General features: G+C 35.6%; 1 protein-coding gene across 1 annotated transcript in view; it reads right to left on the bottom strand.

Moving 5' to 3' along the window:
• LOC136035433 (dipeptidase 1-like) overlaps window positions 1–13148 on the bottom strand; it is a 224095-nt gene that overhangs the window by 17101 nt on the left and 193846 nt on the right. The gene's annotated exons all lie outside the window — the stretch shown is intronic.

Raw genomic sequence — 13148 nt, 5'->3', positions numbered from 1 at the left:
GTCCATCAGTATGTGTCTCTATGTGTCTTTTTTCTGTCTGCCTATGTTTTTGTGTGTCTTTTTATGTATGTGTCTGTATGTCTATGTGTTATTTTTTGTCTGTTTTTGCGTCTATTTGTCTTTTTGTGCGTGTGTCTGTTTTTCTTTTTGCTCCCACTCTCTGCTAATCTATGTGTCATTTTTCTGTCTATGCGTCTATGTGTCTCCTTGTGTGTCTGCCCGTCTAACTATGCGTCAATGTGTCTTTTTTTCTTTCAGTCTGTTTTCTTTATTGTATGCCTGTCTCTGTGTCTTCTTGGCTGTCTTTTTGTGTGTCTCTTTGCGTCTTTGTATGTTTGTCTCTGTGTCTATTTGTCTTTTCCTGTTTGTCTGTGTGCTTGTATGTTCCTCTGTGTGTCTTTGTTTCCTTTTGTCTATTTGTCTCCTTTTGTCTATTTGTCCGTGTGTCTATCTGACCGTTTGTTTGTGTGTCTGTCTTTTCATCCTTTTGTCCGTCTTTCAGTGTGTCTATATGTCTTTTTGTTCATCTGTCTGTGTGTCTATGTGTCTTTTTTCTCTCTTTATGCGTGTCTGTGTTTCTTTTAATATTTTTTCCTTGTGTCTCTGTGTCTTTTTGTGCGTCTGGCTTTGCATATTTTTGCTCCCTCTGCCAGTGTGTCATTTTCTGTCTATGTGTCCATTTGTCTTTTTGTGGTTCTGTCCGTCTGCCTTTTTGTCAATACGTTTTTTTCTCTCTATATGTGTCTCTGTGCGTCTTTTTCAATATCTGCCTGTATATGTCATCTTGACCGTCTGTCTGTGTCTGTCTTTTCGTATGTCTCTCTCTTTCTTTGCGTGTCTTTTTGGCCGTCTCTCTGTTTATCTATGTATCTTTTTTTCTGTCTGCGTGTGTGTCTTTTTGTCCACATGTCTATGTGTCTGTGTCTTCTATGTGCCTTTTTTCTGTCTGCCTGTGTTTTTTGTCGCCGTGTCTGTTGGTGTATCTGTGTGCCTATGTGTCAGTTTTTGAGCTCATATGCTTACGTATCTGTGTACCTGTGTGTCTGTGTGACTTCTTTCTGTCTGTCTGTGCGTCTGTGTGACTTTTTTGTTTGTCTGTATGTTTATCTATGCGTCTCTGTATGTGTCTATGTGTCTTTTTGTATGTGTGTCAATGTGTCTTTTTGTCCTTCTATCTATGTCTTTCTGTTTTTCTGTCTGTGTGTCGTTTTGTCCAGTCTGTCTCTGTGTCTTTTTTCTGTCTGTCTTTTCGTTTATGTGTCTTTTTCTGTGTGTTTTTGTCCGTCTGCCTGTCTGTGTGTCTTTGAGTTTTTTTCTCTCTGACAATGCGTTTGTCTGACTGTTTGTCTGTCTATGTTTCCCTTTGTCCATCTATATGTGTTTCTATTTGTCTATTTTTCTTTCTGCCCCTGCGTCTATGTTTTTTTCTCTCTGACTTTGTGTTTTTGTGTCTTTCTGTGTGTCTTTTTTTCGTCTGTTCGAGTGTCTATGTGTCTTTTTATCCGTCTGTATGCGTGTCTAAGTGTCTTTTTCTGTCTGTCTATTTGTTTATAAGTCTTTTTCTGGGTCTGGCTGTGCGTGTGTTTGTCCGTCAGTCTGTATGTGCGTCTTTGTTCCTTTTTCTCTCTGACGATGAGTTTGTCTGACTGTCCGTCGGTCTGTGTGTCTTTTTGTCCAACTCTATGTGTGTCTATTTGTTTTTTTTCTGTCTGCTCGTGTGTCTATGTGTCTTTTTTCTCTCTGACATTGTGTTTATGTGTCTGTCTCTGTGTATTTTTTCCATCTGTCTGTGAGCCTATGCGTCTTTTTATTCGTCTGTATGCATGTCTATGGGTCTTCTGCCTTCTGTGTCTATGTGTTTATTTTGTCTGTCTGTGTGTCTATGTGTTTTTTTTTCTGTCAGGTTGTGTGTCTGTCTGTCTTCGTGTCTTTTTCTTACATCTGTCCTTGTGTCTATATGTCCTTTTGTCCTTCTTTATGTGTGTATATGTGTCTTTTTGTGCGTCTGTCTGTTTGCCTTTTGACCCCTCTGTCTGTGTGTCTATGTGTCATTTTTCTGTCTATATTTCTATGTGTCTTTTTCTGTGTAAGTCCGCCGGCCCATGTGTCAATGTGTCTTTTTTATGTCTGTGTTTTTGTATATGTGCCTATATATCTTCTTGTCCGTCTGTCTTTATGTATCTTTTTGTATATCTGTCAGTCTGTCTGTGTGTTTTTGTTTCCGTCTGTGTGTCTTTGTGTCGTTTTGTTTGTCAGTTTGTGTGTCTGTGTATTTTTTCTCTCTGACCGTGTGTCTGTCTGCAAGTCTTTTTGTTCGTCAGTCAATGTGTGTCTTTCTATCTTTGTCTTTTTGTCCGCGTGTCTATGTGTTTTTGTCTCGTTCGTCTGTGGTTAAATGCGTAAAGTGGGTTTGAGCACAGATAACATTACCTATAGAGCGAAGTGTATTAGTCCATGAGCCCCGCGGGCAGGGGGGTGAGATCTGTGTTCTATATTTATTTAATAAGGCTCTTTTAAGTTTTTTTAGTTTTATCACTCTTTGTTGAATGAATATAGAATACACACCTCGCCCTGCTGCCCACGGGGTTCATGGACTAATACGCGTCGCTCTATAGGTAATGTTACGTGTAAGTAAGCCCACTTTATACATTTTTAGTCTCATTGGAGGGTGACTTTAGAAAGCTAAAAAATGGATGCACTTCTCTAATTATGACAAAGAAACAACATGCAAATCATCAGAATCTTGCTATATGCAGTAATATGCACTTTAGACAGCTTGTGACGAAACTAAACATTTACCTATGTTTGTCTCTGTGTCAAAGTTATATCTAAATTTCGTTTAAAATTTAATTTTACTTTTTTTCAATTTTAGTGTTCTTGATATTTTTTTCATTTCATGTATAAATATGTTTTGACCAATAGATAGGTTTTATTTTTACCCTAAAACCCAAGGGTAGGTATTTCCCCACCCCCTTAACCCAAGTCACCCTGACAATATAATGTGATTTTGAAATATGAGTTTTTCTTAACCCTTAACATAGTTGTATCGAAAGACCAAGGCAAAATTGATAGTGTACTCAAACGTGAAAACGGATTCACGAGCGCCTTAAAAGGGTACCTGGAATAAAAAGAATATATTTTTCAGCGGCTTAAGGGTTAGTTTCTAAGCACCAGTGAGACATTTAACAAGAATTGTCTCAAGAAAAGTGTGTAAAGGATAGAGCTATCTTAGAATTGAATGCTCACAAAAATAAATATCTGGACTATGAATCAAGTATCGGAGATCTTTTTGGAAATGTGTGATTGAGTTGACATGACAATAAGACCTTAATTTTTTTTAGACTGTCGAAACAATTCTAATGGCGGATAATTGGATACTGAAAAGTAAATGTCCAGAGATATTAATTCTCAAGGATAATGCAAGCCTAAAAGTAATAGTTGACGACGAGGGAAACTTTTTATGGGTGTTTTTGGTAATACCTTACAGATTGATATATCATATCATCATCTTTCTGGTATTAGCATTCCAAAAATGTAAAAAGAAGACAGTCATACTGCTGTACCAAAATGGTAAGGTATATTTTATCAGCATGTGGGAACTCCACCCTATACAAAAGGAATTTGATAATAGAAAATGGATCGCAAGCAAAAAAGTACATTAGCAAACGATATTTCTGATGAATATAAACACGAATTGATGACAAGAAAAGTGCCTGCGAACATAAAAAGTGGTAATGATCGTGAATCAAGAGATACCGTCATTGAACCCAATAATATCAATGTTTAAGCGCATGATGATTTTGTGGATGAAGCAGCAATGAAAACTGTGTATGATCCCAAATTTACTAATGAATATTGTACTAGATACGAGCTAGGAGAAGATAAAAACTGTCTTGTCAAGAGAAAATATGATTAATTATTTTATGAAAGGAATTGGAAATATGTAAATGAGTGCTTTAAGAAAGTGTGCGTATATAATAAGGTTATCGTAGCATTGAATGCTCAAAAAGTCGAATATCTGAATTATAAAATAAGTAGTAGCCTAATGGAGACCTTATTGAAACGTTTTGCGTATTACCATGAAGGTAAGAAATTAAATTTCTTCGTAGCGGCCAAAAATTTCCATCACCAAAATGGTGGATATACAAAAGACAACTTTTTCAAAGATGTTAGCACTCAAAGGTAATGCAAGTCTAAAACTAATAGTTGACAACGAAAGGAAGCTTCTTGCTGGTGCTACTGGTAACAAATTACCGATTGATAATCATATTATAAAAATTCTTCGGGTATTAGCATTCAAAAGAAGACAAGAAGAAGACAGGCGTACTGCTTTAGAAGTGTTCGAAATCATATCATATCTATGTAAAAGAAGTGCTACCTTCGCACAGATAATATAATAATAGACTTTGAAATTGTAATTAAAATAAAAAGTGCATTACCAGATGATATTTCCAATGAATGTAAATTTGAATTGATGAAAAAAATCGTCTGCAGATGTTAATAGTGCTAACGATGGTAAACGCAGACTTGCAGTCATTGAGCGTAATAATAACAGTGATGAAAGCTAGGATGCGCTCGTTGATGAGACGTCAAAAAATGTATGTAACGCAATATATAACAATAAATATTCTGTTGAATCAAACGGTTCGTGTTAACGAACTATAGTAAGGAGCGACCCGGCTCAATAGTAACTGAAATTCTAAAAAATGAAATTTTGATACCAACAGTTACATCAAAAGAATCACATTTGTATGCTGATTTTAAATATATAAGTTTCATTAAATTTAGTTTTACCTATTAAAAGTTATGAGCCTGAGAAAATTTGCATTATTTTAGAAAGTAGGGGGAAACACCCCCTAAAGGTCAAAGAATCTTAAAAAAAATAGACCATCAGATTTAGCGTATCAGTGAACCTTAATGTAGAAATTTCAAGCTCCTATCTACAAAAATATGAAAATTTGTATTTTTTGCCAGAAGACAGATCACGGATGAGTCTTTTTTTCCCTCAAGGGTGATCGCATCGACCCACTGGTCCTAGAATGTCACGACAGGGCTCATTCCAACGCATATTACAATTTTTAGTGCCCTTTTTAAGATATGTATTTCGGGACGACTTAATTCCCCACAGTCTCCGGGGGAGGGGCTGCAAGTTAAAAACTTTGACCATTGTTTACAGATACTAATGGTTATTGGAAAGTTTAGAGACATTTTCAGGGGGACACTTTTCCGTTGAGGGGAGGTGGGGTTTTTCGGGAGAGGGGGTTAGGTGAGAGGATCTTTCCATGGAGGAATTTATCACGAGGGAAGAGAATTTTCGCCCAGAAGATGTATTTCTCCATGTGGATAGCAACTATGCCCCCTTCCGCGCCCTTTCCCCCAAAATAGTTTCATCAAAATTTAGAGATACTGTAGCCATTTTGTTCAGCATAGTTGAGAGACCCAATAACTTTAACTTTGGAGTTAATTTGACCTCCCACAGGCCCCGGGGAAGGTCTTGAAAATATATAATTTGCCCGTTGTTTACGCATAGTATCTCCTATTTGGTAGTATACATTCTTTTTTCGGATAAAGGATTGCATTTTCTGCTGGAGGATTTTCCACAGGGAAAACTTTCCATTGGGAAGCATATTTCCGGGGGATAGAATTGTAAGGGGATTTACCAGGGGGGGATTAGCCAGAATTCCTAAACAAAATTAATTTTGTTTATTTACATTGCATATGCTGATGACATTATCCTTCTAAGCCGGTCCAAGTCTAGTCTTGTTTCTAATTTTAATATTTTAATTAATTGTTTAAAAGGTTTGGGCCTTTCTATCAGTTTTGAAAATGTCAATTTTTTGTTGTAAATTGTTTAGAGGATAATGTCAGGGCGACTCTCGATTGCGGCAATGGTGTTATTTTTCAGTCGTCGCCAATAGTCACTTATTTGGGATTACCTTATGCTGCTTCGAAAAGAGATTTTAAACCAGTCCTGGTTCAGCATGTTCAGATGAAACTACGCAAGGCATTTGGTTTTTTAATTCGTTTTCGGGGTCTTTACCGTCGGGACGTCCTTGGTCGTATGTATAGTGCTGTTGCTCTGCCTCACGTATTGTTCCCGTCCCTCCTCTTCCGAAATTTCAGACCTTCCGATCTTTCGCCCATTAAAGTTTCTTATTTTAAATTTTGTAAATTTTTACTTGGTTTCCCCCTTTCTTTTAGTAACACTGAGATTGTTTTAAAGCTTAATGAAAGGATCCTGCAGTCTGTATAAAGAAAAAAAATATAAAACATTTGAAGATAAGGCGAAAATTAACCTTTTAGGCCACAATTTATTTCCGTTTTTTAGTAACAGTTCTGGTTCTTCATGATTTATAGGCTAAACTATTTAGCAAGTGTTTTTGTATCTTTTTTTTTAAGTATTTGATCAATATTTGATAGGTTTTGATTGTAAGTGTTATCATTTGTTTTTTCTTTATATTATATTGTAGCGTACTCCTCATTTTTTGAGGGAAATAAAGAAAATAAATAAATAAATATTTTAAGTTTTTCTTTGTAAGCCCAATCTTACGCGTGGAGATATCAAGGGTAATTTTCTGAGATAAATTTTTAACGGTATTGAATTTTCTAGACCATTTTTCCGGGGAGAGGAATAATTTTTCCGAGGAGGTGGAACTGGATTTCCTGGCATTAAAAAAAAAACCATTTGAAATAAAATAAAAGTTTTTTCCGTCTGAAAGTACGCCTTAGGGGCAACATTAAAATGAACAAAAAATATTACATATATGAAGGGGATTGCCCCCTCTTTCTTTACGCGTAAGTTTGAATTTAGTGCCGATTCTGTAAGAACGACTCCCGAAAAATAACTGTAGTTTAAATAGAACAATGAGAAGCTTAAGTACTAAAAAACTTCAGCGTGAATAGTCGGGTGTTTAGAGGGGGAAATCCTTTTATTATGTTATCATTTCTATTTGTTTTAATTTTTACTGTTGCTCCTTGCTTTCAGGTGATTTTTTTTTTATTAAATTCCTGGTGTAAGTTAATGTTTGCTTGCCAAAGAATATTCATTAAATCATCCCCCTTGTATCCCTGGCCGTGGAACCTTTCGAGGGGGAATAAGTGTATTGTGATTCAATTTTGAATTATATTTTGTATTGTCTTGCATTTAATAATAAACTTCTCTCTCTCTTTCTGTTATTGCTGTGTATGCGATTATTGCCTTTCTATGCTTTATTTTTGTCGTCTTTCTGAAAATAAAGAATATACAATTCTCGTTTTCGGGCTAAGAGAATAAATCAGCAAAGATAATAAAAAATCTAAAGCAGCAAAGTTTCAGAGTGTAATTCAGCCTTTTTTTTAAACTTGAAAATCAGTTTTGAGGTTTTTTTCCGTAATATCAGCAATAATCGTTTTTAGATATGGGTTCCAATCCCGTACTCTGGCTTTAGAATCTACTCTGTTAAAAACTTGATTAACTACACAGGTCCAAGCCCTACTTGAGCCTGAAAATGAAGCTATAATCACTTCTGGCTCCCAAATTAAAAAAAAAATCTTCCTTTTGAACGTGCCCCAGAAAATCCCCCGAATCTTGAAGACTTGTCCCCGAAGACTCTGAGAATTTTTAAAACTTGTCCCCGAATATTGAGATTCGAGAGTGGAAACCCTGACCACAGTTTGGTTCCGAAGCAAATCTTGTAACGAGGTAGACCCGTGTTTCAGCCCGCTTAGCTTTATTCTTTGAGATCTATGCAGGGGGTAGTATTTTTCCATATAAAATACTATACAGGAAATCTGAGAACTAAGTTAAAGGTCAGAGTCTGTCTAGACTCTGCCTCTCATGTTAAAGGAACGCATATGTTCGCATGCAAGAAAAAGGGCGTGAGAAATACTCCTAGTGACAGGAAATCTACAAAAGCACTTAGTATAGCGACACCAGCGCTATGAATCCCTAGCGTTAGTGTTGTGAAGTTAAATTCCTGACAGAATAGATACAATAGCACCGTGAACCCCCTAGCAGCAGGGTTGAGAACTAAAATTCCTGATCGGGATTGATAGCATGAGATATACTTACTAGGTTGCAGCTATCGTTGCAACCGTGATCATAAAACCTTGCTGTCGGCTTATGATATTCCTCTGTTCAATTGATATCTTCCTATAAGTCTGAATTCCCTCCACATACTCCCCCACCAAGCTTGAAGAGAAATGCTATAGATAATTTATTACATTCCTGTAAATTCTTGTTGGACCTGATTTATTAAATTGAAATAGAAAGGGTAGTTTTTGGTATTCATTCTACAGACCGTATGCAAAACAAGAAGTTGTACAAAAAGTGTGATTCAATCCCATTTTATAGGGCTATAATCTGGGAAAGATTAAGATGGCTAGGACAAGTCATACGGATGAAGGATGACAGAATGCCAAAGATAGCACTTTTTGGACATCCATCTAGAGCCGAACGAAAAGTAGGTCTTCCTCACACGGGGTGGGAGCATGTCATAAGAAAACAGAATATAAAGGAAATTTGAGCCTCATGGGAGTTGGTAAAAGATGAAACTTTCAGTAGGTGATGAAGAAGATGTAGGTGTAGCTATGTTGGCCTCAGCTCACTAGGAGCCGGGGTGCGTTTTTTATAAATTCTGCTAGCAGTTGGTAGCACCTGGTACCAATATAATATTGCACCTTATAAAAAGCCACCAAGAGGTTTAGATGGTGACCGTGCTCTATACATAGAGTACGATGGCTGTACTCTTTTATGCAACCTTATACTTCGAGTGCAAATATTTGTCAATAAAGGCCCTGAATTCCAACCTGCAGAATTATTTGTGCCACGAAGATTCCATTTTCTTTCAAGAAAATGATCTTGTGTCCATTTTTTATCTTTCACATGTGCTCATAGTGTAAATTTTTTATATAATATACCTGGATACATGTTTTCAAAGCCGTATCCAGGGGGAAGGGAGGTTAGGGACTTGAACCACATCCTCCCTGCCAAAATGTATGTTCGACTCGTAAAAACGTAACAATAATGAATATAAACAAATTTTTGATGCGTTTTTAAAATTTTTTTGTAACACCTCTCTCCCGAAAAAAAAATCGTGGATACGATCCTGCATGTTTTCCCACTTATTGTGTTATTTTCCATTTTATCTGTTTTCACGAGTCATTTTGATTATTCTCCTGTTGGTAATTAGTACAAGAGACAGTAATTTCATTTCTTCATACGATGAAATGCTCACTCAGAGTGTCTTGATTCTGGACAGCCAATTTGCTCCTATTTCCCTTTGTTATTAAGTATTCTCATACCAGTAATGGATGCAAAGGTATTAGTTTCCTACCTCCAACATTAATAAAGGGCTTCCCAAACTCAGTAGGAGAAGAATGGGCATTGTTCTCATTTCCTTAGCGACTCGGCATCATTCCAAAAATCCCTTCTAAGCAGTCCCACAAGCTTCGAAATATTATACAACACTAAGAGAACAAATTGAATAGCCCTTCAGTTTTCCATTTTGGGAAATTTCAATCTCTATTTATCAAAAAGTCTTTACATGGAATTTGTTGACATAATATCGTCCTCGTCTCTTCAATGCCAAAGGAAGTTAAGGGGAATTGATTGAGCTAATGTCAATGCTTGAGCTATTGGAACTCGTATTAATACAGGCATATTAATAGGCTTTTATCAATGAGTCATAATTACAAAATATGTAGAATCGACTAAGAAATCTAAAACTTCAATGCGGAAGCATCAAGTATGAAAAAAAAAATGTTAGTTATAGTCACCACTTGATACAGCCCAACATATTTGAAAGGGGGCCTGGCGCATTCCTCCCCCCTTCTCCCTCTGAGGGGGTGGTAATTCCCTCCAGAATATTTCTCTGTAGAAAATTATTCTCAAAAGTAAAGTTTAGCAGCCAAAGAGAGATTAATCATGAAAAGTTAAGAAACGCGTTTAAAAAACCTGCCTATTCAAAAAAAAAAAAAAAAAAAATGGCTATTTCCAAGAAAAGTCTGAAACCCCTTGAAAATGAAGTTAGATCAAAATGAAAAGTGTGCCATTGGAATCAGCATGGTTGGAAACCTTGAATAGGGGATTACAGTCCCATTCCTTGATCAACAAGGAAACTCACTTATCTTATCTTATCTCTCATTGATCTGTCTCCCTTTTTTTTTCAGCAGGCCTAGCAGGCCACCAGAACATCATAAAGTGATGCTTAATGGCTCAATCAAAAGCTAATTTCTCATATCTACGTGCTTTTTATAATGGCACATATGGCACTTTTTGTGCCATTTCTAAAGGGGTAGGGCTAGCGGGCTTCCAAAACATCTTAGACAGACTTTTTATAGCTCATATAAAAAATATTGCTTATATTTAGTTTTCCCTGAAAAATCCACTATCTGCAAGTGCCAAATGGCAGTAAAAATGGCGCGATTAGTGCCATGTCTCAAGTGGAAAAGCTCGGGCTAATGGGCATCCAAAACTTCTTAGATAGATGTTTAATGGCTCATTTGATAGCAATTGCTATTATCTACGTGCTTTTTATCGGTTCTACCATCCGTAAGTGTCATATAGCAATAAAAACGGCACTTTTGGTGCCACTTCTTGAGTGGAAAAGCCTAGAAGTATAAAACGGTACCATTGTAATAGTTATGGTCCAAACCCCCAACTCGAGATTTACAAGAGCCTCGCCCGTATACTCCCCTCCCAGCTCCCTTAGTAAGTCTCCTTAGTCCATTGAGAGAACTCAATATGAACTCTTTAACACGGTCAGCCGACGTGGGGGCTCACAAAATGATTTTTAAAATATTGAATGCTCTTAGGAGGAAGAAATTCATAGAGGAACAAATAATTTAATCTCAAAATTCAAATGGCTATTCCTTGACGTACCCCCTCCCCTCCTTCTGTTCGCAAAAGTTGAGCTTCGCCAAACATAGTTTAATGCTCTCACACTTTATAATAGAAGATTTTATTAACCCGACGTTTTATAATAGCCAATTACAAGTGTATTTGCTGAATAAGGTCCCATAAGTATGCTTTTGGTGATGACATAGCTCTCTATAGTCTTTGGGGAAAGGGCTTCAAGTTACACAGCTTGGTCCTACAACAACAAATAGACTGAATTCGTTCGTCAGCCGCTGTAGTTCAGTTACTAGCGCGTTAGACTTTCAATCAGAATGACAAGGGTTCAGTTCCTTAATCAAGCATTTTTATTTCAATCATGGTTTTCTGCCATATCTAAGATTATTTTTCAGCTAGTTCACTATTTTGTTAAGTGTTTTGTGAGTTGTGAAATATTCCGTACACTATTTTTGGAACAAATTACGCCCCGGACCCCAAACCCTTGCCACTTAGAGGTTGAAGAAGTGTTGGCCTATGGTTCTGGAACCACTCAAAGCTGCATCTTCAAAGAAGGATTACTTATTGTTATATTTATTTATTCATGTTATTTCCTTTTTTTACTATTTAATAGGCATAATAAAACTATTTGTAATGTGTATAGAGAAATCATAGCACTAAAAACCTATTAGCATTTTTTTCTGTTATATTTTTCTGGTTGTGAGGTTACTTTACATCTTTAATTGATATTCCACACATGTATGTCTAATATTTTTTTGGTGTTTATCAGGGGGAAGGGGGAGAGATTTTTAGTTAAATAGGTTAGACATACTAAAATTTTTCTTAGGTTTTGAAAACCTTAAAAGTCTTCTTTAGAAAAATAGTGAATCTTTCCTAATTGTCAATGCTGCACACCTTCAAAAATCCTGTACACCATTTTGTGTTTCATGGATTTCTCGAAGTTACTTGAAAAACGATCAGAAATTAAATGAATTCTTTTTTCAACTAAAAGTAAGAAGCGAGAAGGTGCTGCCCCCCACACGAAAAAAATAAAAAGATCACTGCAGTGTTGCTTATCCATTAAAATTAAATTAAAAACGGGCAAAGATTAATTTTAAAAAACGAAGTTTTTGAGGGAAGTAAACAGTGAAGTTGAAACTTAAAACGAACAAAATTATTGCTTCACAGTTCATCTAACAAGTATCGATAAAGCTAGTACAAATAAACCAAATAATCATATTTCCCAATGTTTGTAGGATTATAGAAAACCAGTGATTTACTGAAAACACAAAACAAAATAGGACTTTTGGTACAGCAAAAGTATACCGAATAAGGCCACTTTTTACAGTATAGAAATAATTTTTTTTAGTAATACAAAGGGTATTTCTTGCCATTTAAGATTGTTTATTACTCACTATTGGTATTATAGCTTGTGAGACCAAAATGTTACTTGATAAATAAAACCAATATTTCTGTATGCTGCTCAGTGACTTTGCGGTCATTAAAAAAGTATTTATTTTTATGTTTATGTTTTTGAGATAATTTAACTGTATACTGAAAAATAGTGATATCACAGCTGGTGTAAGACTATGAAAAGCTTTAAAGATTAGTTTGTTTTTGTCAGGCTGCATCTTCACTTTTAACCAATAAATCAACATTCTTGTTTTTCATACTTGGTTTCTGTGTTTTCAGTAAATAGGGAAATATGATTATTTGGTTTATTCATACTAGCTTTTTTGATATATGTTAGATAGACTTTTTGATCGTTTTGATTTTTTTAAAATTTTGAGCAAAATTTTTTGATCGTTTCAAGTTTCAACTTCGTTCTTTACTTCCCTCAAAAATTCGGTTTTTCTAAATTAATACAAATACTAAGAACGGAGAAAAGTTTCAACCCTTAAAAGTAAAGTATAAAAAAGGAAAAAAAAACACGACTTTTGAAATTAAACAGCTTCAAAATGGTGTCCGAGAAACAGATTTTGCAGATAAAATTACCCAAAATAGGGAATTTTCAAATTTCTAAATTTAGAGAACTCAATTGTGAAACTGGCGGTGTTTAATCAAAAAAAAAAAAAAAATGGGTTTCAGTCAAGCACTTATGCAGGAGGGTAAGGGACCTTCGGGACCAGTCAAATCACAATTGGAAGGATTTAAAATTCCTCCTCCCCATGATCTGCTGTACTTTTATTACATTTTGCCTGTTTTTTATTTGCTTAAATCTGCTCAAGTTTCCTTTAATTTTTTAAAATATACTATAGTTTTTTAGTAAAGTGTTCTTATTTTAAAGTATTTGTAAAGAAACTAGCAACTGTGGACATTTTTTTTTATTAGCAAATAA

Source organism: Artemia franciscana, chromosome 14 (genome assembly GCF_032884065.1).
Source record: "Artemia franciscana chromosome 14, ASM3288406v1, whole genome shotgun sequence".
NCBI classification, from domain to species: Eukaryota; Metazoa; Arthropoda; class Branchiopoda; order Anostraca; family Artemiidae; genus Artemia; species Artemia franciscana.
This window is presented reverse-complemented; position numbering and strand designations above follow the sequence as displayed.